This window comes from Hyperolius riggenbachi, chromosome 4 (genome assembly GCF_040937935.1).
Source record: "Hyperolius riggenbachi isolate aHypRig1 chromosome 4, aHypRig1.pri, whole genome shotgun sequence".
NCBI lineage: Eukaryota > Metazoa > Chordata > Amphibia > Anura > Hyperoliidae > Hyperolius > Hyperolius riggenbachi.
In genome coordinates this window covers 99,601,444-99,625,655 of record NC_090649.1, presented here as the reverse complement: position 1 = coordinate 99,625,655, position 24,212 = coordinate 99,601,444, and the positions used below count along the sequence as shown (strand labels likewise).

At 40.5% G+C, this 24,212-nt stretch overlaps 1 long non-coding RNA gene across 1 annotated transcript; it reads right to left on the bottom strand.

Annotated features, from left to right (window-relative positions):
• Positions 1-1,101: 1,101 nt before the first annotated feature.
• Positions 1,102-7,922, bottom strand: LOC137571362 (uncharacterized). The gene is made up of 2 exons (XR_011031348.1): positions 7,551-7,922; positions 1,102-6,451 (listed from the first exon to the last, which is right to left on the bottom strand). It is a non-coding gene; the product is annotated as an uncharacterized lncRNA (long non-coding RNA).
• Between the last annotated feature and the right edge of the window lie 16,290 nt (positions 7,923-24,212).

The following is a 24,212-nucleotide window of genomic DNA, read 5'->3' as shown; positions in this document are numbered from 1 at the left end:
TCTTTTAACCAGATTTCAGCCCTTTTAGTGGATTTCTGCAAAATCATGGATTTCCACGAATTGGCAGAAAATGCCCTTATTCCACCAATGTAGTAACGGAAATGTGTCACTTCCGCCCAAAACACGTCACTTCCGGTTTTCAATTGGAACCAATGCCAGGAAACTATTCACATTTTTCTGAAACATTGTATGCTCCTGATGAAGTGTGGGTGTACCGATGTGAAACACATTGTTACTTACTGATAATAAATATAGTAACCTTTGTTACAACCATCTTTATTATTATTTTTTACTTGCACTGCATGAAACAAATATCCAGTAACGACTAGCTGCCTAATTCCAACTTTCATTTCAGCTGCAGTGAGACAAGCAAGGAACCAGCCTGGAGCATAGAGCCTGTCCCCGCCCTAAAGTGGGACATATGCGACCGGCGGTTGACTCATCAACACAGTCACTGAGAACCAGGTTAGACCTGTCCTGTCGGCTTTGAGTCCCCCCTAGTACACACTGTGAGTGCTTTTCCATTCTTGTATTTATCATTTCCAGTGGAATCCTGAACAGGAGCATAACTAGAAGTTACTGGGCCCCCCTGAAAAACTTCAGATGTTCCCCCCTCCCCTGCTTTCTGCACAGGTAAACTGAGAACCAATGTTATTCAGTTGGCTAGTGAACACTTGAATGTGTTTTCCCCATGCAGATAAAAACAGACAGCAGTGAAGCACTGCACGCATTTTCTCTATCAATTACATTAGCTTCTGTGATAAAACATGCATGTTTTCACACGTACAGACACACATTTTGTGTTCTCTCAGCCTCAGCTTATTATACTCACTCTGTCTATCTCTGATGGAGCAGAACTGGCTCTGTAGACTTATCCAGCATCTTTACAGTGCAGAGAACTTGGAGATGGGTAGAGAGGTTGGGGGCTGGGCACTGTACCCTAGAGCCTGCTGCACACTAAATAGGGATAGTCTACAAATATTTGTCTGCAAAACTTTGTATTATTATCAGTGGCTGAGCAGATGCAGTCATTAGAACAACTGTGCAGAAAGTGTAAACGGTTTCAAACCGCCAACTGAAGGAGAACTCCACAGACACCAATGCAGGTTGTAAAATTCAAAAGTTTTATTTAAAATAAAAGATGAAAATACACTTTCTACTCCATGTAACCAATGAGAATTACAAACAATACAATCTCTAATATCACATATATCTTCTTATTATCTTCTGGTCTTCTTTCTATAGAACACTTCCGGAAGCTAGGAGGAAAACAACTGGTTGACAATAACACATAACCTTCCCACCCGGTAAGTATTTTCTCAGCTGTCCCACCCACTTTAATGAAAAATGGACCTTATTTGGATTTCCTAAACCCTGAGTACTAAAGTAATTTCAGTTTAATGCTTCACTGACAAGACCATTATATAGTACTTTAACCTCTAAGTTTGCTGATCAGCAAAATCTTTCATAACTCAATAGTAAATAGAGTACTCTGGGTTTTTTTTGTTCTCAGTCTGATCAATTATTCTGGCTATTTTTCTTATTCAATAGTTCAGCCGTTTCTTAGGAAAAGCCAGAATAATAAATGTATAAGTTAGATGGTTAGAAGTTAATAAATTGGTTGGTTAATAAGTTAATAATAAATAATAAAAGAAATAAAATTGGTTAGTGAATTACTAAATTCTTAGTAAATTAATAAGGTTACTAGAATTAAATAATAAGAAGAAAATAACTCCGTCACTTGTTCTTATGAGCAAAACTACTCAATATGCTTGCCCAAAAAACAGCAGAAAAATAAAAACACAACAGTTTCTTTATAAATCTCAGCTTCTGCCGCTCCTGTATGTAATCTCTTCTGTTCTTTTGCAGGACTAGTCTATTGCCAGAGAAACAGTCTATTAACAGGTACTTCTTCTAAATCTTTCAACACTACTGGTAAATGGACATATTAATCATTTCTCCTTTCTTTTACAGGAATCCAGTCGGACCACTCTTCCCATAGGTAAGTATTTCTTCCAATATAACTTCGCACTATCTTGTGCACCACACATAAAATAACCAAAACAAAATGGCTTCTTGCATTTATTACTTTGGTAAAGTCAGTAAGCTATAAGAGGTTAATATAGGCCTCTAGTGGACAGGGCAATAGCTTATTTCATTAACCAGATTCACTTTCTTCTCAATCTCACTATTTCATAGTCTCATGCCTAGTATATGGGCAATATGCAGTTTTTTTTTTTACTTTTATAAAAAAAACCTTTCTTCCCATTTCCGCAACCATTCAGGTAAACTTATAAAAATACAAGTAAGATGATAATCATAACAATTAGGGATTGTCAGTCTCAATTCTCGGTCTCACCAGCACTATACTTCAGCAGTGGGGGACATCACCAGAGCCAATTCACTGTAATCAAAATGTTCAAGTATCTTTCTTGTCACACGCTGATTTATCACAGTATTAATCATATTTCATACGTGTCAGATTTAAAGGCTTCTTTCCCAGCACCTCTCTTTTTTTTGTATGTTTTGCTTCTCCCAAATACACTAACTACTGAAATCTCTCTCCTGGCTTCCTCACTCCTTGCCAACCTTGATGGACTGATGGCTGTCTGTGGATGATTGAAGAATCATCTCAGCGCATTACTTTTCTCCCAAAATGTCAGCTGCTGCAGTGTCTGGCCTGCATCTCCTCAGCTGGGCCAGCTGCGTCTCTCCTCTTCCCCTGTCCGCTCCAACTGCCAACTCAACCCCACAGAGAGCCATTATATCTTCCCTAACTGCTCCCCTGCTTGTGTGTCTGGTTGCTTAGCAACCTTCCCTCAGCCATCAGCGCTGCCTACCCACACATTACACATTACAACTAAGGGCAAAATGCCCTTACTTAACAAACCTGTGTCAGCAGCATCTCTATTTAAAGCTGCTGACCAGGTAATAATATAGGAATAAAAATAAATAGATCCCCCCTCTTTCTACCTGCTACAATTCCCCCCTTCTTTGAACATTGTAGTCCTCTACAATAATACACTAAAATCATACATCAATACCAAAGGAATTCCTCTTGCATATACCTATCAGGTAATTTTCCTTGGTTAGTTCGAGTAGATTTTTTAATACATTCTAAATTTCCCACCCCTTCCTCATCAGTGTCCACGGAATTCTCCCCAATCAAAGCAGTGTCCACCTCCTCTTGTTCAAAATTTGGGATTCTCCCTGGAGAATCATAATCGGCATTGGGCCAGGAGACAAAGCTACAGTCATCAGGCCCACCCTCTGGGGTGGAACATTCAGCACTCTTTGGGGGAATCCACGATATTTCCACAAACTTGGTAAAGCGATATATCATCGCTATAAGACAACCATATCCATCTTGAAGGATGGTTTGGCTGCTGAAGCATCAGACAATTGCATCCTCAGATAAGCTTCCTGTAACTGCTCATTCATCACCTGAAGCGTTTCCATCCAACACTGTCCTTTCTTTTTCCTCCTGTATCGTTGAGGCTGTGAATCTAAACTTTCAGATTCTTCTTTATTAAATGTCAGAGCTTTTTTACTCAATTCAGAACTACTATCCCCATTTTGAATTTGAACCACAGTTTCCTGTGGTATTAACACTTGTTCTTCTTTACGTCTACTATCAAACTCAGGCCACTTTACTTCATCATGGATCTCAATTTGAGAAACAATGGTAGACTCCAATTCAGGCCCTGTTTCTACTCTTCTTATTTGGTCATCTGGAGAGGTCCTGGCCAGGTAATCAAGATCTTCCTCCTTGATAGATTATATCCGAGGGGTTTTGGATAAACCATATCTTTTTTTTACTATGTCTGTGTCGTTGAGGTTTAGGCATTAGATTCCAGTAATCTTCCCAGTCTTTTCTTGAAGAAGTGTCTGTTTCTTTTCTCTGTTCACATATTTCAATTTTCTGTGTACTTAAGTCTTTTACAGTTTCCTTTGCTACATAGATACTTGGTTTATCCTGAATTTGCTTATTCTTTTTGTCTCCTATATCTCTAGGTTCCCTCCTTTCACCGAACTGAGTGTCAGATGAAACTGGATCACACCTCCGTTTAAACTCTTTGTGCAGTGCGGGTGGTCCAGAATACTTTACTTCTCCCAGTTTCTGATACAACAGAGACTTCTTCGGATAGTAATCAAGATCTCTCACACCATGCCTGCGGGGTCTCAAACGCTTCACATACCTACTGCCTTGAACTGGAGTACCACCAGGACCGGTCACATTAGCAGCCTCTATACCTTTAGTTCCTTCTACAACATCAAATTCGACCGTCTCCCCATTCCTCAAACTGCGAAACTGATTCTTGGAGTTGTTCTTCCCTATGGCCGTCCAGTGTACAAACACATCTCTCTCCTTGTGTCCAAGAGATATAAAACATAGCCTTTTTTTATCATTGAACCACTTCACTACCCCTATCATTTTCTTAAATACAATTATATTCTTTTTCTTAAAGGAGCCATTACTCCAATTTTTTCCGAAATTCCTATGGGTCTGTGTCTTTATACTTTTCATCAAAGGTGATTTACTTCTATCTGGGGTCTGTTGGATATATCCTGCAGTCTGACCCTCGGCTGCAGGATCATTCAGTTTAAATATGGTCGTCTCTCCAACCGCTTACGGTCAGTACAGTTTCTAGCCATGTGTCCTTCTCTCCCACAATTCCAGCAGACAAATGGTGATTCTCGTTCGTTTTCTACTCTTGAAGGAAGGTTTTTACTAGACAGGGATCGTTCTTCTTCTTTCAACTTCTTTATCTCCTTTGTCAGTTGTTGGACTACCTCAGTCAAAGTCTCTATCTCACTTTTGTAGGGTTCTTTCTGTTCTTTGTTTTGAAAATTAGGTGCTTGTACATTCATCTGGAAGGAATTAACCTGCATAGCCTCCTCTTCCTGCTGGTATTTGACTGCCAGACTTTGCAGTTTATGGAATCGGATTTTTCGATCTCTTTCTAATTTCACTTTAAGATGCTGTCTAGTGGTTTCACTCCTCAAACCCAGCAAAAACTGGTGTACTAACCAAGCCTCAGCATCTACATTAGAAATCTCATTTTCCTCTATTTCCTTTTGAGTCAGAGCATTCATCAGCTCTTTAAGGGCATTTGCGAATTGAGGAATGGTCTCCTCTTGTTTTTGTATTCGATCAATAAATCTCTTACGCAATATATGTAGATCAGTTGGATCTCCATATATTTCCTCTAACATTTCAATAATTGCTTCTACTGGGGCAGGTTCAGGGAGCTCAGAAGTAACGATAGTCTTACGTGCATCTCCCTCCAAAGCTAGGATAGCTATTTCTCGTTGAATTTCCACTGGAACTTTATAAGCCTTAAAGAGACTCCGTAACAAAAATTGCATCCTGTTTTTTATCATCCTACCAGTTCCAAAAGCTATTCTAATGTGTTCTGGCTTACTGCAGCACTTTCTGCTATCACAGTCTCTGTAATAAATCAACTTATCTCTCTCTTGTCAGACTTGTCAGCCTGTGTCTGGAAGGCTGCCAAGTTCTTCAGTTGTGGTTCTGCTATGAACTCCCCCTTCCAGGCCCCTCTCTGCACACTGCCTGTGTGTTATTTAGATTAGAGCAGCTTCTCTCTTCTCTCTTATCTTTTACAAGCTGGATAAATCGTCCTCTGAGCTGGCTGGGCTTTCACATAGTGAGGAATTACAGACAAGGGCAAAGCTGTTTGCAGGAAGAAACGAGCAGCCTGAAACTTCAGTGCATGAGAACTGCAGGGGGAAAGAAACACACAAATGATCTCTTGAGATTCAAAAGGAAGGCTGTATACAGCCTGCTTGTGTATGGATGTATTTTCTATGTGTGGACATACTGTACATCAACCTACTTCCTGTTTTGGTGGCCATTTTGTTTGTTTATAAACAAACTTTTTAAAACTGTTTTTAACCACTTTTAATGCAGCGGGGAGCGGCGAAATTGTGACAGAGGGTAATAGGAGATGTCCCCTAACGCACTGGTATGTTTACTTTTGTGCGATTTTAACAATACAGATTCTCTTTAACAGCACTTCGAATCCGTTCAATCCAGTCTCTTAGCAACATATTATTGCCATTAAATTTGGGCAAATAGGTGGCCAGAAGCCCAACAGGTGTCATCTGATAAGCAGAAGGTGTTAAATGGGATCTTTCCCCCGCAGCGGCACTGGTTCCTGGAGTGGGGCCTTGGCCCTCTGACTGTAACTCCGCCTCCATCCTGCCGACTACGCCAAAATTATGTAAACGGTTTCAAACCGCCAACTGAAGGAGAACTCCACAGACACCAATGCAGGTTGTAAAATTCAAAAGTTTTATTCAAAATAAAAGATGAAAATACACTTTCTACTCCATGTAACCAATGAGAATTACAAACAATACAATCTCTAATATCACATATATCTTCTTATTATCTTCTGGTCTTCTTTCTATAGAACACTTCCGGAAGCTAGGAGGAAAACAACTGGTTAACAATAACACATAACCTTCCCACCAGGTAAGTATTTTCTCAGCGTTCCCACCCACTTTAATGAAAAATGGACCTTATTTGGATTTCCTAAACCCTGAGTACTAAAGTAATTTCAGTTTAATGCTTCACTGACAAGACCATTATATAGTACTTTAACCTCTAAGTTTGCTGATCAGCAAAATCTTTCATAACTCAATAGTAAATAGAGTACTCTGGGTTTTTTTTGTTCTCAGTCTGATCAATTATTCTGGCTATTTTTCTTATTCAATAGTTCAGCCGTTTCTTAGGAAAAGCCAGAATAATAAATGTATAAGTTAGATGGTTAGAAGTTAATAAATTGGTTGGTTAATAAGTTAATAATAAATAATAAAAGAAATAAATTTGGTTAGTGAATTACTAAATTCTTAGTAAATTAATAAGGTTACTAGAATTAAATAAGAAGAAGAAAATAACTCTGTCACTTGTTCTTATGAGCAAAACTACTCAATATGCTTGCCCAAAAAACAGCAGAAAAATAAAAACACAACAGTTTCTTTATAAATCTCAGCTTCTGCCGCTCCTGTATGTAATCTCTTCTGTTCTTTTGCAGGACCAGTCTATTGCCAGAGAAACAATCTATTAACAGGTACTTCTTCTAAATCTTTCAACACTACTGGTAAATGGACATATTAATCATTTCTCCTTTCTTTTACAGGAATCCAGTCGGACCACTCTTCCCATAGGTAAGTATTTCTTCCAATATAACTTCGCACTATCTTGTGCACCACACATAAAATAACCAAAACAAAATGGCTTCTTGCATTTATTACTTTGGTAAAGTCAGTAAGCTATAAGAGGTTAATATAGGCCTCTAGCGGACAGGGCAATAGCTTATTTCATTAACCAGATTCACTTTCTTCTCAATCTCACTATTTCATAGTCTCATGCCTAGTATATGGGCAATATGCAGTTTTTTTTTACTTTTATAAAAAAAAAACCTTTCTTCCCATTTCCGCAACCATTCAGGTAAACTTAAAAAATACAAGTAAGATGATAATCATAACAATTAGGGATTGTCAGTCTCAATTCTCGGTCTCACCAGCACTATACTTCAGCAGTGGGGGACATCACCAGAGCCAATTCACTGTAATCAAAATGTTCAAGTATCTTTCTTGTCACACGCTGATTTATCACAGTGTTAATCATATTTCATACGTGTCAGATTTAAAGGCTTCTTTCCCAGCACCTCTGTATCAAGAATCACTGGCTATACATCTGACTGGCTCTTTTTTTCATCTGCCTGAAATCTCTCTCCTGGCTTCCTCACTCCTTGCCAACCTTGATGGACTGATGGCTGTCTGTGGATGATTGAAGAATCATCTCAGCGCATTACTTTTCTCCCAAAATGTCAGCTGCTGCAGTGTCTGGCCTGCATCTCCTCAGCTGGGCCTTCTGCGTCTCTCCTCTTCCCCTGTCCGCTCCAACTGCCAACTCAACCCCTCAGAGAGCCGTTATATCTTCCCTAACGGCTCCCTGCTTGTGTGTCTGGTTGCTTAGCAACCTTCCCTCAGCCATCAGCTCTGCCTATCCATACGTTACACATTACAACTAAGGGCAAAATGCCCTTACTTAACAAACCTGTGTCAGCAGCATCTCTATTTAAAGCTGCTGACCAGGTAATAATATAGGAATAAAAATAAATAGATCCCCCCTCTTTCTACCTGCTACAAAAGCAGAAAGTTTTTTCTCGCCTTGCCCTTAGCTGTCAGTCTCTCAGGACGGCCCCCTGTGGCTTCTGGGCCCAGCTGCAGCTGCTTCCTTTGCAGGGTCTATTGTTACGCCCCTGGTCCTGAAAGCGGCACCAGTGCTACTTTTTTTTATCACCTAATTGCACTGAACTTAGGGACCATCCTACCCTTCATCCATTCCTTAACAGAATAGGAGTGATTTCACCTTTTCATCTGGTTTGTCATTGCCTGCAGGACTTTTGTTTATCTCTGAGAAGTAGGGTTTCTCTGGAAAACCTGCCATCACCTTCAAACCAATGGAGAGTTCATTTTCACTTTACAGTTCATCTTTAATGTCGACGGAGAATGATCCCTGATCATTGTTTTTGTTCCAAAACAGTGATTATTCTCAATTGGTACTGCCGCACTGCCTCCTGCTTGCTCATTTCCTCCGCTCCCGCTGCTTTTCATTAGATTTATGAATTGGAACATTGTTCCCATTCATTCATCTCCCCTCTAGGCCACCATGATGCAGGCAACAATGATATGCCTGTATCACTTCCTTAGTTACAATGTAATGCACCTGGGAGGACACACGCCATCCGGACAGGTGAGAGTACTGCTGCTATTGTGTCAGTTGTCACTTAATCAAATGCCGCCAACATTGAGCTCTAGACTCACCAGCATGTAAGGAAAAAAAAAATCACCACTAGCAAATATTCATTTTTATTGCCAATCCACAATCAATTCTATTCTATCCCTTAACCACCCGCTAGGGGGCGGTGTAACAGCCTTCCATCCAACTTACACTGCCACTACCAATATGGCTGAACACACCACCCATCTTCTGCGCTGCAATATGGCCGCTAATACCTCCAATGCACATATGCAGACAAATCACCCCCCTAACTTGTGACATCACTTCCGGTTTGATTGTGGCACCCTCCCATTGGCTCCCGCCCTTCACTTGGCTGTATTTAACAAGCTGGAGTGTCCAGGCGCTCAGCTTTGATGTTACTAGCAGATGGTAAGTCTCCTGTTCCTTTTAAGTCCCCATTACAGGTGTTGCTGCACTATTGAATATGTGACCATTTCACTACTACCAATTCATCTCCACCCAAATACACTATACTTGCATTTTTTTTTAAATATCCTGGATAAATATCCCTGCAATCCTTGTCTCCTCTTCTCATCTAGTACTGATAGCCCCCTTTTTTTTACCCATTAATACTATTGTTACTTGTAATAATTTCACATGGGCTAATAATACCAGCTAATCATTGCTGTGCAAATCACCATTATACATCACACTCTTTATTTGGGATTATATTGTGTAATCATGTATGTGTGTGTTTAATACACAATATATATGTATATCTCTATACGTCACCATTGAATATATGATAGATATATGTATATCTCTATACGTCACCATTGAATATATGACAGATATATGTACATCTCTAAACATAACCATTGTTCTGTGATATTTTTATGAACTAGCTATAACAATATTGATTCCTTTGCAAGCATTCTAGTTACATTGATTCCATGGTCTCTATAATTCACAGCTTTTTTACTCCTATCTGTATTGCCTGAGGAAGCAGGTTTAACCTGCGAAACGCGTTGCACTTTATTTTAGAGTACCCAATAAACGTTTTTTGACTGAAAATCTACAGTCATGTGTTCTGCTTGGAGGAGGTAAGTCCACCACTGCCTCCTCTATTACCAAATTGTTTTTTAAGCTCATTTAGTCCCTTTTATCCTTTTGGCACCTCTGTTATCTTATTGCTACATTGAGTCCACCCTAGGTGGAGGGTTGTACCCACTTCCTTCTTCTACTACAGAGAGTGACTTCTTAATCCTGAGTGGGGTCAAGACAATCTCCCCACCTGCCTTGACAGTGGTTGCCTAATGGTAACCCTGGTTTGTGAGTATTACATTTTGAATTACTCTATAAATCGTCCATTACCAGTACATACTACACTATATTGGCCTCTTGGTGTTCTTTTCTTCTGATAATTTTGACTGCTTATCACTGAGATATCTGATAATAGCAAAAGCAAGCATTATTAACTATTATTATTCAGACTATAATCAAGAGTGGTTGCTGCTTGATGAAAAGTTCCACTTCAAAATTTTCCTGGCAAGTCCCATCTTATGTTACTATTTCCCCACATTGTAAAGGAAAGGTCTGTAAGTGAGGGTAAATTGTGTTTTTTGCTCAAGATCATAAAGCAACTTGTTTCACCCAATCAATTCTATTTAATAATGAAAATATTATCACAGTCTTATTTTGTACATTTTACGTAAATTAAGCATGAACACAATATTAACAGACATGCTTGAACAGGTCCGGTAATATTCGGTTAAATTGATTCAGTGTTTATGCTGATTTACTATCTGGTCATTTGTTGATAGCTGAATTGCTTAATTTGGAAACCAAATTGGATTTCAGAATATCAGACTGGATAGAAAATTTGGGAACTTTTTCTGACTTATCTCTCATCACCAGAGCTCTTGGTAGAGAAAATTAAATCATCATCTAAGAAACCATATTTTATATATCACAAACTTTTCATTAATTCATTTATTTTATTTTGACTCAGTAAAATAGAAACTAATTTTAAAATGGAAAGCATAAGCAACATTGCGGATATCATTTCGAAAAAGAGAGTTTGTATAATTTCTTTAGTGTATGACATGTTACAAGGTAGTACTACTTTTGCTTAAAAAAAAAGTGCACAAACCTTCAAGGGAGTCATCTGCATTTGACTTGTTACAGCAAGTTAGTGTCACCACTATCTAAAGAAAGTTAAAGCGGACTTGAACTCAGAACTTCCTCTCTGCTCAAAAAGATAAGCAATGACATAATAACCTTTAACCGCTTGCCGCCCGCGTCACGCCAGTAGGCGTGGCCTCGGCGGCAGCCCCAGGACCAGCTAATGCCAATTGGCGGAAAGTCCTGTCTCCCGCTTGGTGGGCGGAGCTGAGCTCCGCCTTCAGTCTCCGAGCAGCGATCGCCGCTCGGGAGACTGTTACACGGCGAAACCGCCGTGTATTTACATGTGCAGCGCTGCGATCAGCAGCAGCGCTGCACTGGGGACAGCCGTGTGACACGGCTGTCCCCATGGGGGACAAGAGAGCGATCGGCTCTCATAGGCAGAAGCCTATGACAGCCGATCGCCGTGATTGGCCGGCTGGGGGGAGGGAGGGGATTTAGAAAAAAAAAAGAAAAGAAAATGTCAAAAAATATTAAAAAAAACAAACAAACAAATATTTATAAAAAAAAAAATAAACACAGGGGGGGCGATCAGACCTCACCAACAGAGAGCTCTGTTGGTGGGGAGAAAAGGGGGGGAGATCACTTGTGTGCAGAGGTATACGGCCCTGCAGCTTGGCCTTAAAGCTGCAGTGGCCAATTAATGTAAAATTAGGCTGGTCACTAGGGGGGTTTACCACCATGGTCCTCAAGAGGTTAAAGAAAAACATGTATTTGCTACAGCTGATAAAAATACAGCAATAAATCTGAAGTGTGTCTACTTCCTGCTTTCATGGAAGTAGACATATTGTTAAAATCCTGTGTTCAATAATTAACTCTCTGCTGTGGCAGGCAGCTGACACAGCTGATGGATCAAATTACAACTTGTGATTAGTCACAGATTAGGGGGAATTAGACAGGCTAAACTCTCTAAATACATACAGGATACATTTCTCTATATTTTCCTTCTGTCCTGTGCATGAGTTCAGGTCCACTTTAAAGTGTAAGTGACATTAAATAACAGTGATCCCCAAACACATTTTTATCCTCCTTGCATCAACTACCAGAAGCCTTGTGTATTTGGTATAATGATCTTGAACACACAAATATGCCTCTGTTCATCATCCGAACAAATGGACAGGGTCTGGAGGCATTCACAGCCCTGCCTTTCATGTTGTGCTTCATGTAACTGCAGTGTCTCATGGCTTCCGTCACCTCACTATCTCATATTGCATTTATTGGAGAGCTCTTGTTCCAACCTCTGGGTAACAACCAACAGGAAAACATACTCTGGTAAGCTCATGATTTAATGGATCATTTTTCTTGTGGTGCTCTAATATATTTTTTAGCTTCTTTTTTTTGTAACTGAAGAATTTTTTTTTTCACCCTTGTTGAATGTGCCTTGAATGTGACTATGTTCCCACCAACTGCCTGTCACATACGGCCCCATTTTACCACTAGACAAGCCAAGACACAACATTTATTGTTATGATCATATGTTAGTCAGACGTTACAAATAGTTTCATTGATAGCTGTAATTGTAATACGCTAGGAAATCATACTTATTGTATATTTATCTGTGTTACGTTCATCTATCTTGATCCTGCTATTTCCTGACTATCCTGTCCTGTCTTTGTGAGGCACGCCATCGCTGCAAACGCATTGGCTGCCTCATTCCAGTCTGTCTTATTGTGGACGCTTGCTGTCACTGAGTAGTGGCTAGTTAGGCAAGCGTTCATTCTGTCTACCTGTCCTGATCTCCTCAGTCCTGGTTTATGCGCTCAGCGCTACTTTGCGCTGAGACGTTATTACGAAAGTGTTTGTGGCTGTTCGGATCTGCACCGGCTCTGTGCACCACAATCTCTTATTGGAGTCAGTCCTCTCCTCCACTAAACTGGGGATATCCTGATTCCTTGTGCTGGTGTGTGTACCTCCTTCACGTCAGCTTATGCATCACGTGCTGACCGTGGAGAATACACCTCCAAGCGTGACATTTATATCCCACTTTTCTCCTGGAGGACTCAAAGCACCAGAGCTTCAGCCACTAGGGCATGCTCTATAGGCAGCAGCAGTGTTAGGGAGTCTTGCCAAAAGTCTCCTACTGAATAGGTACTGGCTTACTAAACAAGAAGAGCCAAGATTCGAACCCAGTTTGCCTGTGTCAGAAACAGTACTATGTTTTCCTTTCATAACAAACTGTTTTACACCTTTCAAGATTTTTTTCCCTTTTCTTTATGGAAATGCTGTTTTTTTTGTGTGTGTGTGTATACTTTATATTTTATTTGACTTGTTTGGCATGCCTTTTTTTTATTAACTGTGTATCCATGAAGAGCATATTCATTTACTATGATACTGCAGAAAGCATCTTCACATTTTTCATCAAGTTTAAGTTATAGGTACTTTCAATATTTTTCATAAAAACTCTAAGCTGTGGAACATTGAAATGTTTTATGATAGTTCAATAAAAGAAGCGAATATAATTCTGTCTAAATTAAAGAGTTTTCTATGAATATATAGTCAATACAGATTCCCTACTGAAAAATGAATCCAATAATATTGCACCATCTGTTTCTAATTTGCTCCATGGCATTATTAATACTGTGTAGTCTGCTGTGATATTGTGACAGCTCTACCATGCATAACCTTCTGAAGCGATGCCTGCAATCTCGTATTTGGGGCTTTCGCTGGGGAAGGTGAAAGAACATGTCATAAAATTATTTTATTTCAATGACTGCAAACTGTAATTTTTCTTTTTCAACTTATACTTAAATAGATTTAAGATGAAAAAAAAAATCACAGCATTAAGTTCTCACATTTCTATATTAGGCTTTGGAACATTTGATTTATTTCAACAATAATGTCCTCAGCCTCAATAATTAAGTGAATTCGTTTTAATTTCAACTTTGACAATTGATACACAAGTTAAACTTTCCCAATTAAAGCAATCTTTATAGGTTAATTGCGCCGCTTGTTTTAAAAATCACTCTTATTAAAAATTAAAACATTGTAAGTTCATCATTAACATTAAGAATTAAAAAAAAAATAGTATTAACATTGTTTAACATATAATAAAACAAAACTTTAAAACATTGTTTTAGTGAGGCAAAAAATGTTTGTGTAGTTTAAGTGGACAGTAATAGTTAACGGAAAGGAAAATCATAACAACATATAGAAAAATATAATCTATAATTCAGGGTACACAATTACGTGTTAATTATCCTTGTTTTAGCATCAGAAACATTTCCCTTAGCTATATATTGCTGTATTTTGGTATGTACTGTGTATACTCGAATACAAGTCGACCTCATGTATAAGTCGACTTCAACATGCAACCCTCTTAAGCCGGAATTTGTATTGACTCAAGTATAAATCTAACCAGCAAAGTTAAAGGGTGCACTTGGGGACCAGGAGGGGTTAATGACTGCACTGCATACAGTATTGCAGCCATTAACCCCTCCTGTCCCTTTACTGCAGCAAATACCTCCTACAGGCCCCCAAGTGCTGCAATTATTCACTCCCTTTTATGCAGCCCAGTATTCCCCCCCCCCCCCCCCCCCCCCGGCCCCTTTCCTTGTTCATTGTTGTGGCCGGGACTTTCAGACCTGGATTTTCTTGGCATTTCCTTTCCTCAAAGTATCACTTACCACTGGATAAATTGCTGCAAATGGGAATGTCACTATCAGTACACACATTACTCAGTGTACTCATTGTGTCCTGTGCCTCGTGTATAAGTAGACCCCTATACTTTTATAAACTGAATCAGACCTAAATTTCTAGATTTATACTCGAAAATATATAGTAACTCCGCCCTTCCAGTGATGCTTAACTTAGGCTATGACTTCACCAAGCCTTCTCCTCCCAGTGCACTCTGGGAGATCAGTGTTGTTTCTGCTCACTTCGGAATACACAAGAAACTTCCAGTTATGCATCTTGCCAGCTATAAAGATGTCAAAAGCAATAGAGAAACTCCTCAATACTGCAACCCAATTGTTTGTAACACCAGGGAGTCAAACCAGCCACCACCCGTATCCACCCAGGGTGTACCTTCAATGCAGTGACAGAAAGACTGGGTCTCCACCTGGATTTAGGCCAATTGGCTAGTTTATTTCAAATAACACAGTGCAGAGCACAACGTTTGACCAGTGCGGTCTTTATCAAGTGCTGGTCAAAACGCTGTGCTCTGCACTGAAATAAACTTGCCAATTAGCCTAAATCAGTCTTTCTGTCACAGCAGTAAAGATGTCACCACCTGTGATAAATTTAACAATGTGTAATATGTAAATCAGGGTGAGGAAAAATTTTATAATGGGCAAACATGGGGCACACTTCGGGTTCTGGCCGGTCAAAACTAGGAGTGACCATGTCACTGAGGCCAATGTGAGCAGCAGATTGAATCCTGACCGCTCCGTTCCTGTTCCCTGGCTCTGGCTCCTCCCCCACCCCCTTCTATTGACTTCTGGGCTTCTGTCAGCCGCGGACACACACGTCCCCCCCCCCCCCCGAGTCATTTGTTCGCGGCAGGAAATCAGGGATTTCCTGCAGAGTGGGTGTGGCAGAAGCAATGTCTGCAGCTTTCCTGCTCTGCTTTCCGGCCAAGATGAATGACTCTGAGGGGGGGGGGACACGAGTGTCTCTAGCTCCAGAAGTCAATAGGAGAGGGGCGAAAAGGAGCCAGAGCCGGGGGACAGAAACGGAGCTAGCAGGATTCAAATGTTTCTGACATTGGCCACAGTGACACAGCCACCTCTAGTTTTGACTGGCCAGAAGAACACGAAGTGGCCAGACTTCGGGTTCTGGCTGTAACACATATATGTTTCTCTATCCCAACCTTTGTGCTTTTCTTCCATCAAACAAATGTTATATGCAACTTATACAAATCTACAAATAAACAATGAATCTAAAAATCAAAATGAGCAGCACGTTGGTTTAGTGGTTAGCACTCTCGCCTTGCAACGCTGGGTTCCTGGTTCGAATACCAGCCAGGTAACTACCTGCATGGAGTTAGTATGTTCTCCCCATTTGTGAGTGGGTGTCCCAAAAACATACAGATAAGTTAATTGGCTTCCCCCTAAATGGGCCCTAGAATATGATACATGATACATTCATATGACTATGGTAGGGATTCAATTGTGGGCCCCTCTGAGGGACAGTTAAGTGACAAGACAATATACTCTGTACAGCACTCTGGAAGATGTCAGTGGTATATAAATATTAAATAATAATAATAATAAACAGTATCAGGAGCCTGTCACAAAACAAAAAGAGTAACAAAATCAGGAAAAATAGTAATAAACACTACCAGCACTAGCATTACTACACCCCCAGAATACATTATCGTTGGACTAAATTTACATAATGTCCAAAGTTTCCCATTTTATCACCATAAGCTTTTCCTTTAATTATTTCTTTGACCTTCTCCTTTTCCAGTGAATGCAGGATTTCTTCATTACCTTGTTTCATTTTAACCCATTGGGAAAAGAATGTTAAATAATTAAAATTGGATGTTCTTGATCGTAAAGAATTCAAAGCATGGGAGGCATCTGGTAAGAATGAATTGAACACACCCTGCTGTCTTCAAATAGGAAAATAATGTATCTGACTTATCCTGGTATGTTTGTATGCATGACAAACCAAATGTATGAAAGAGGAACTTTATTGAAGGTAACTTCATGATTAAAAAACTTTAGACATTATTTATATATGTTTGATCGTTCAATGTTTGACATTGTTAAATATTTTCTCTACCCGATGTACATTCCTAAATTATTATTACAGGTAGCACCACTGCAGTATTGTTACACATCCATCCCCAGGCCCAGATCTACCTCACAGGAGCCTATAGGCACAGATGTCCTGGCACCTTAGACTTCTCCTTCCATGAACCTACAACCCCCCACCAAACTGCACTGCAAGTGGGCTGGCTGTCTCAGCTGTCACTTCTCTTGCCCATCATAGGTAGCTACAGGTGCCCCTTAGAATGAGGTACCCAGAAGTACCTTCAATATTAAGTAGCTAGAAGGAGATCTTGTCATCAGTGGAATGCAGTGAGCAGGGTGAGTAACCCTTAATTTACACTGTCATCAGGACTCTGCATAGGGTAGGAGGGGGAGAGGCACTCAGGGAGTGAGCCACCTCTCCATCATCAAGCGCCTGTAGGCACTTGCCTACAGGGCCTTCTAGTAAATCTGGCTATGCCCATCATGGAAGGTTTGCAGATTGTATAGGAAATGTTTATGATATTGATGTGTCAGTACTGTGCGAGTAGGCAGTGGAATGGTGGGGCATGCTTTATATGTGAAGAGTTCCGCCATAAGTGTCAGGAATGGCCATGAGGTCACAACTGACATTGCTGTATTTCTGCTTTGTCAAATTTCTTAATTGTGGACTCAGTACCGATTTGTTACCCTACCTCGTGTACATAATTAGTGCGCAGCATGTGAAGTGACTCTTGCAAATCCTCTTCAAAATACATTTATTTCTGAGCTTATATTGTTAGTGTCTTTTTTATTTCTGTCCATGTCAATGCTAAGCTGTGGTATATGGTGCATGCTTGAAGTGGCTTTGTGATTTAATGCATACGTTGCCATGTGGCTGTCTCATTGGGTGAAGCAAACATGTGATACAGGTGAAACTGTTAAACCTACAGAACATTGGACTTTACCCCAGAATGGATACAGATTAAACCGCATGCACATGAACACAAGATATATGAGAGATGCTCTCATGTAAATCTGGAATTGGGTTGCTTAATTCAGTCCACGTGACACAGAACTGTCCAGGTTAACAGGGGCAGCTTAATATAACTCAGTATACACGGTGTGGGATGATGTCGTTTTAATTAGTGATATAATCACGCATCATCCAATTATCAGTGATATTGTATATACATGTTAATACATACAGTATAGTGCCCATTACCAGCATGCAAATAGTTAACATTCCTTTACTTCAGCCATTTTCTTTATTACTGACCATTTCTGAACATTTTTTTAAGTACATGTAATATACCTTGCTGGGCAGATGGACATAGCCTTATGAGGAAAGATGCACAAAATATAATTAGGATTAGTTTTCAGCTGTGTCTTTGTTTGCATGGGTATAAAAGGGAGAAATCACCCTATGGGCTTGATTCACAAAAGAGTGCTAAGTGTTAGCACACCTGTGAAAAGCCCCTTAGCATGCCTACAGAGACTTTGCACGCGCTAATACATAAGCAAACAATTTGCGCGCACAAAGTTTAGCGCTGTGTGGTGCGTGCGCGCGAAACGTTGCACTGAGTGCGCCTGAAACGTTGCAACATGCAACGTTGTTTTGTGCGCACCGTGCAGCAATAAACTTTGCGTGCGATCAATAAAAGCTTTGGCCGTGCTAACTCCTTAGCACCCTAGTTAGCACGCTCAAAGCTTTTAGGCGTGCTAACTGAGTTAACACTGCTTTGTGAATCAAGCCCTATATCAACGGCTTTCACAACAGGACTGTTTTGTCAATAGCACAGTGGTGTAGTGCTTAGTGATCTCACCTTGCTGCGATGGGTCCCCAGTTCAAAACCCAGCCAGGTCTGCAAGGAGTTTGTATGTTCTCCCTGTGTCTGTGTGGACTTCCTCAGGGCACTCTGTTTTCTCCCACATCCCAAAAACATGCAGATAATTTAATTGGCTTCCCCCTAGACTATGATACATGCACTACACGATATAGACATATGACTATGGTAGGGACTAGATTGTGAGCCCCTCTAAGGCAGGGCTTTTCAACCCTGTCCTCAAGTACCACCAGCAGTGCATGTTTTGCAGAAAACCACAAACATTCACAGGTGAGGTAATTAGTGTCTCAGCAGAGCTGAGTAACTACCTCTGTGGATTTCCACAAAACATGCACTGTTGGTGGTACTTGAGGACAAGGTTGAAAAGCCCTGCTCAATGGGACAGTTAGTGACAAGACAATATACTCTGTACAACGCTGCGTAATATGTCAGCGCTATATAAATACTTAAAGAGACTTAAAAATGTTGCTATATTTACCTTTTAATTAGCTTCAGAAGTCTCATCAGTGGTAAATTGCCGAATCCCCGCCAAAAAACGAGTTCTGCAGACCCCACAAATCCCTGAGAGACAGAGCTATGAGCTGTAGCTCTGCCCCTCCTGCCGTCAATCGCCGCGTGGATCGCCGTCTCTCCCCACCCCTCTCTGTGAAGGAAGAGTGAGAGAGGCGGGGCGAGGCGGTGATGCGTCGCGATTGACATCAGAAGAGGCAGAGCTACAGCAGAGAGCTCTGCCCCTTCCAGGAAGCGCCGGCCAGATTCTCTCTCCCCCCCCGCCCCGGGGATTTGGGGGGTCTGGGACCCTTCGTTTTTCAGCTGGGATGCGGCAGTTTACCGCTGATGAGAGTACTGAAGCTATTTAAAAGGTAAATTTAGCAATTTGTTTGCTTCAGACTCTCTTTAAATAAATAAATACTAAACTTTGCCCAGGTCCTCTAAACCTGAAATGCCTATAATGGCATATGGCGCCCCTCAGGACTGTGTGTGAACTTATCTGATCGAAGTAAAAGACATCTGGACATTTGACCACCATTCTGTAGAATTTATTCATTAAATGTTATAAACTTTACATCTAAGCGCTGTCCGAGTTATTTTTATGTGCTCTGAAACTGTGAACCTACTACAGTTAAAGTGCCTTGTTGTTTAACTATTTTCACAGGTTTTGAAAACTCTCAATATACATAGTAACAAGATGCCTACTTTAAACATGGATTTGTTTTTCATTATTACCTGTTGAACTTTTTAAAACTTTATTAAAACATTAATTTCAAGATCAGACAGTACAGACATGGAGGTTTCTGAGATTCCTATTTATATTCTATGAATTAATTTTCATGGCTATCCTGCGCACTGAGCTTTGGAACACTGTAACTTCCATGTGTTATTTAAGACTTTATGCTTCCTTAGAGGCATCATAAAGGTAATTATTGGTCAATTTCTTTCTAGTTTTCCTATATACGGTTTCAGTAAAAAAAATCATTTCATGCAATCCATTTATCATGGGCATTAATAAAGTATGGGAAGTGGTTGGAACATTATGACTCCTCCGATTCCCTTAGCGTCAGGATTTGGACTTCATCATGAATCCAGACATCTTTCAAGTTCCACAGCTCTTCCTGACTCTGAACTAGAAAGTAAAAGGGTAATAGGAAAAGTATTAACCCTTTTAAAAAGTGCAGATTGGAACACTTTGCTGTTTTGTAGTGTATTACCTTTATTTAGCATCTCTTCTTTTTTCTTTTTTCTCCTGTTTTTATGGTCGGAATACTAATAAGAATTCAGGAATATTACTAGCCATGGGTTCTGTTATATAAAATAGTTCAACCTATTCCAATCCATTCTGTGGATCACTCATGTCCCCCCAGCACTTAGGTACATTTTTCTAGAGTGAGGGGTGATCCAGGGAGTGCTTCAGAAGCCGAGACCCAGAGCTTGGAGAAATACAAAAGTTTGAAACCGAGAGCCCAATATGGTGTAGTATGTCACGACAAATGTTGTATAAAATAACGGTAGTAAGTAATATACTCACAAGTCTGGGTTACCACAAAGGCAACCACTGGATGCACGGATGGGGAGAATTATAACCTGACCCCACTCAGGTATTAAGAAGTCGCTCTCTGTAGACAGGAAAAAAAAGGGGACTATACCCCTCCACCACGGGTGGACTAGATCGGATTGAAGTTTGTGATAACAGAGGCGCCAAATTAGAGTAAAAACATCTAAAATCAGTTTAAAAGGAGGGGGGTTGGTGGATGCCACCCTCAGGTATATAAAGAGACCAGCCAATGAGCCGTTATATATAAATAAATAATACAATTCATTATAAAATCTCCAAGTATGCAACGCGTTTCACGGGTCAAATGCCCGCTTCATCAGGCAATCAGTGTTGGAGATACACTACAAGACAAAAGAAGAAAGAAAAAAAGGGAAAAACCACTATATACCAATGGACGCTAGGCAAAAGAATGATAAAAGAAACATTTTTTGTAAACATCAAAAAAATTCATAGTTCATTTACCAGATGCACATAATTTATGGGAAAAATAAGAGACTTATATACAGCATTTCTGCTCCTGTATCACATGAGGGCGCATTGCATTGTATGTGCAGGACCCGACAATGCAGAGATATGTATAAATGGAGTGACAAAGTGTCCGTGTCTAGGATACTGAGACAGAAAATCTGTGGACCTCCTGAACAGTCATAAAGCATAAAAATAGTGAATAGATAGTAAGTGGTATGTTACGAAAATCATATGTATGTAAATAGTTGTACCTGTCACAAAATCTGACTACACACATAAATAAAAGTAGTGAACTATGAAACTAAAGTGCAAGGTGCATAAACATAGAGCTTTCAGAGACATAATGACGGGCAGAGTAGCGATCAAGTGATCGCAATAGTACTCACCAAGGCTGTATCAATTTTCTGGCCAAGCGCCTACTGTAAAGTGTTGCACTTAGTGGAAGAGTTATAAGGACGCTGAGCGCCAGCGTGGAGCAGGTTTAACCCGGAAGAGCAGCCCACGGCTGCTTCCGGTAGCAGGAATGGACGGGCCAGTGGCGCGATGTAGCGCTGACGTCATGTCGTAAATTACGCGTGTCGGGGAGGACACAAGTGTATAGTCGCGTCTCTCCCCATCCTCACGTGGAAAGTGCATGCGCACTAAATGATTGAGGACGGTGCCGCCATGTTGGTATGGGCGGCTGGGCTGTTCTATAAATCATACCACTGTCCATCAAACAATACGTATGAAGGGCGGTGGGGAGCAGTATACACATAGCGTGTGGTTGACTGAATGAATAAATAGATAACTTGATACAATTTAAAATGAGTTACGCATAAGACTGTATAGGACATTGTTAATATTGGTGTGCTGCCATCTAGTGGTTGATTTCATTAGGGCAGCGTTACTAAAATGAGATTTAAAAGGGAATCATATTGTTGTATATATAAAAACAAACAAATAGAATAAAAGGCAATACAGGTTTTTATAATATTGCTGATAATAAGATAAAAATAGGAAGAATGAGAGAGGGGGAGGGAGAAGGAATGGGGAAAGGAATGGACTAGGGCGAGAGAGGGAGAGGGGATGAAGAAAGGAGGGTTGGGGAGTGAACAAGGGAGGGGGGGGAGAATAAGGGGTGAAGGAAGAGACAGGTAGGGGGAAAGGGATTCAAAGGTTGCATCAAACACAAAGATAACAAGTACACATCAATAACACGATTGCCAAAATCACAAATGCCAACGATTTGAAAAAAACATTTTGATAACGGAAGTTACAAAAAAGGGGGGACGATAAAAGAGAGGACTATGAGTCTATAGATCTTATCTTTTGATAATGATTAATTAAAAAAGTTTTTCAAGTACCTCATTTAAGCCCTCAGGGGCCAGAGTCCTGAGTGTTTGTATCCAGAACATCTCTTTGTTCTTCAAGGCCTCAAAAGTATTGTTAGGTGAATTGATCGCATCTATTAGAGTGATGGTGAGTGAGGATCTCCCTTGTGATAAGTGCTAAAGTGTTTGGAGACGCTATGTAGGGGGTAATGTTTCAGTATGTTCCTCTTGTGTTGTCCTATTCGGCTACGAGCTACTTGAGTAGTACGGCCCACATACTGTAAATTGCATGGGCATGAAATAACATAGATAACATTCCTTGAAGTGCAATCAATGTGTTGTTTAATGATGAATTCAGTGTTGGTAGTGTTGGATTTAAATGTCTTGGTAGTTTTGACAAAATAACAGGCAGTACAACGTAAGTGATGGCATGGAAAAGAGCCTGGATTCAATGAAGTAGTAGTATTCACTATATGAGATGGTGTGTGTTTAAATTTACTTGGGGCTAATAGCCCGCGTAAATTCGGCGCTCTTTTAAAAGTGAGTAATGGTGTCTTGGGCATTGAAGGTTTGAGGTACGGATCTTGAACTAATAATTCCCATCTATTTTGAAGGATGGTACGAATTTGTCTATGTTGGCTGCTGAAACCAGTGATGAAGCTTGGGAAGGACTTTGTTGCGGCTGTATGATCAATTGTAGGAGCGGTAACTGCGGTTTTAGTTGCTTTGTACTTGGCATCCTTGATAAGTTTTTTCGGGTAACCCCGTTCCATAAATTTTCTGGTCAGGATCTGTGATTGTATATGATAGTCTGAAAGTTCTGTGCAGTTGCGAAATATTCTTTTGTATTGGCAGTAAGGGGTATTAGTGGTCCATGGTCTATGGTGGAAGCTGTCAAAGTGTATAAAATTGTTAGCATTCACCTTTTTGAAGTGAGTTTGTAGCCTTATCCCCAGAGGGTCTCTACCTCCTCACACTAGAGCAAAGAGGCAACCTGACATCAGGGAGATGGGGTGAGAACAGGACTAAACACAAAGTCTTGTGGCATTCCAATGTTTAGAGTGAATGGAATAGACATGCAGGTAATGCATTGTTAAATCAATCAGAATAACAGTCAGTTTTGTTTAGTACATTTTCTGATACTAACATGGTCATATTTGCCGCATTGCATTTAACAATGGTGGATTTTTAGTGATAAACAAAGCCTTTGATTGGTTGCCTAATTTCTAACTAATACCAGTGCAATTGTGATTTTTAGTGTAAAAGTGTCCTTTAGGTGCATACATCAAAAAAGGGCGTCGGAAAAAAAGGGCGCGTGGTGTAAACGATAAGCAGTATTATCGTTTATAGAAATATTGTGTAGAATTTTATTTACAAATAGTGTTTTAAGAATTTATAAATCATTAAATAATGTGTATGAGATCGGCAATTCTTAAAACGTTAATCTTCCCTGTTTCTAAACTGAAACTTATATTTACGTTTGTTAAAAACCCTCCCTGTACCTATCCCTAACCCCTAGACCCCCTGTTGGTGCCTAAACCTAAGACTCCCCTGTTGGTGCCTAAACCTAAGACCCCCCTGTTGGTGCCTAAACCTAAGACCCCCTGTTGGTGCCTAAACCTAAGACCCCCCTGTTGGTGTCTAAACCTAAGACCCCCCCTGTTGGTGCCTAAACCTAAGACCCTCCTGGTGGTGCCTAAACCTAAGACCCCCTGTTGGCGCCTAAACCTAAGACCCCCTGTTGGTGCCTAAACCTAAGACCCCCCTGTTGGTGCCAAACCTAAGACCCCCCCTGGTGGTGCCTAAACCTAAGACCCCCCTGTTGGTGCCTAAACCTAAGACCCCCCTGGTGGTGCCTACACCTAAGACCCCCCATGGTGGTGCCTAAACCTAAGACCC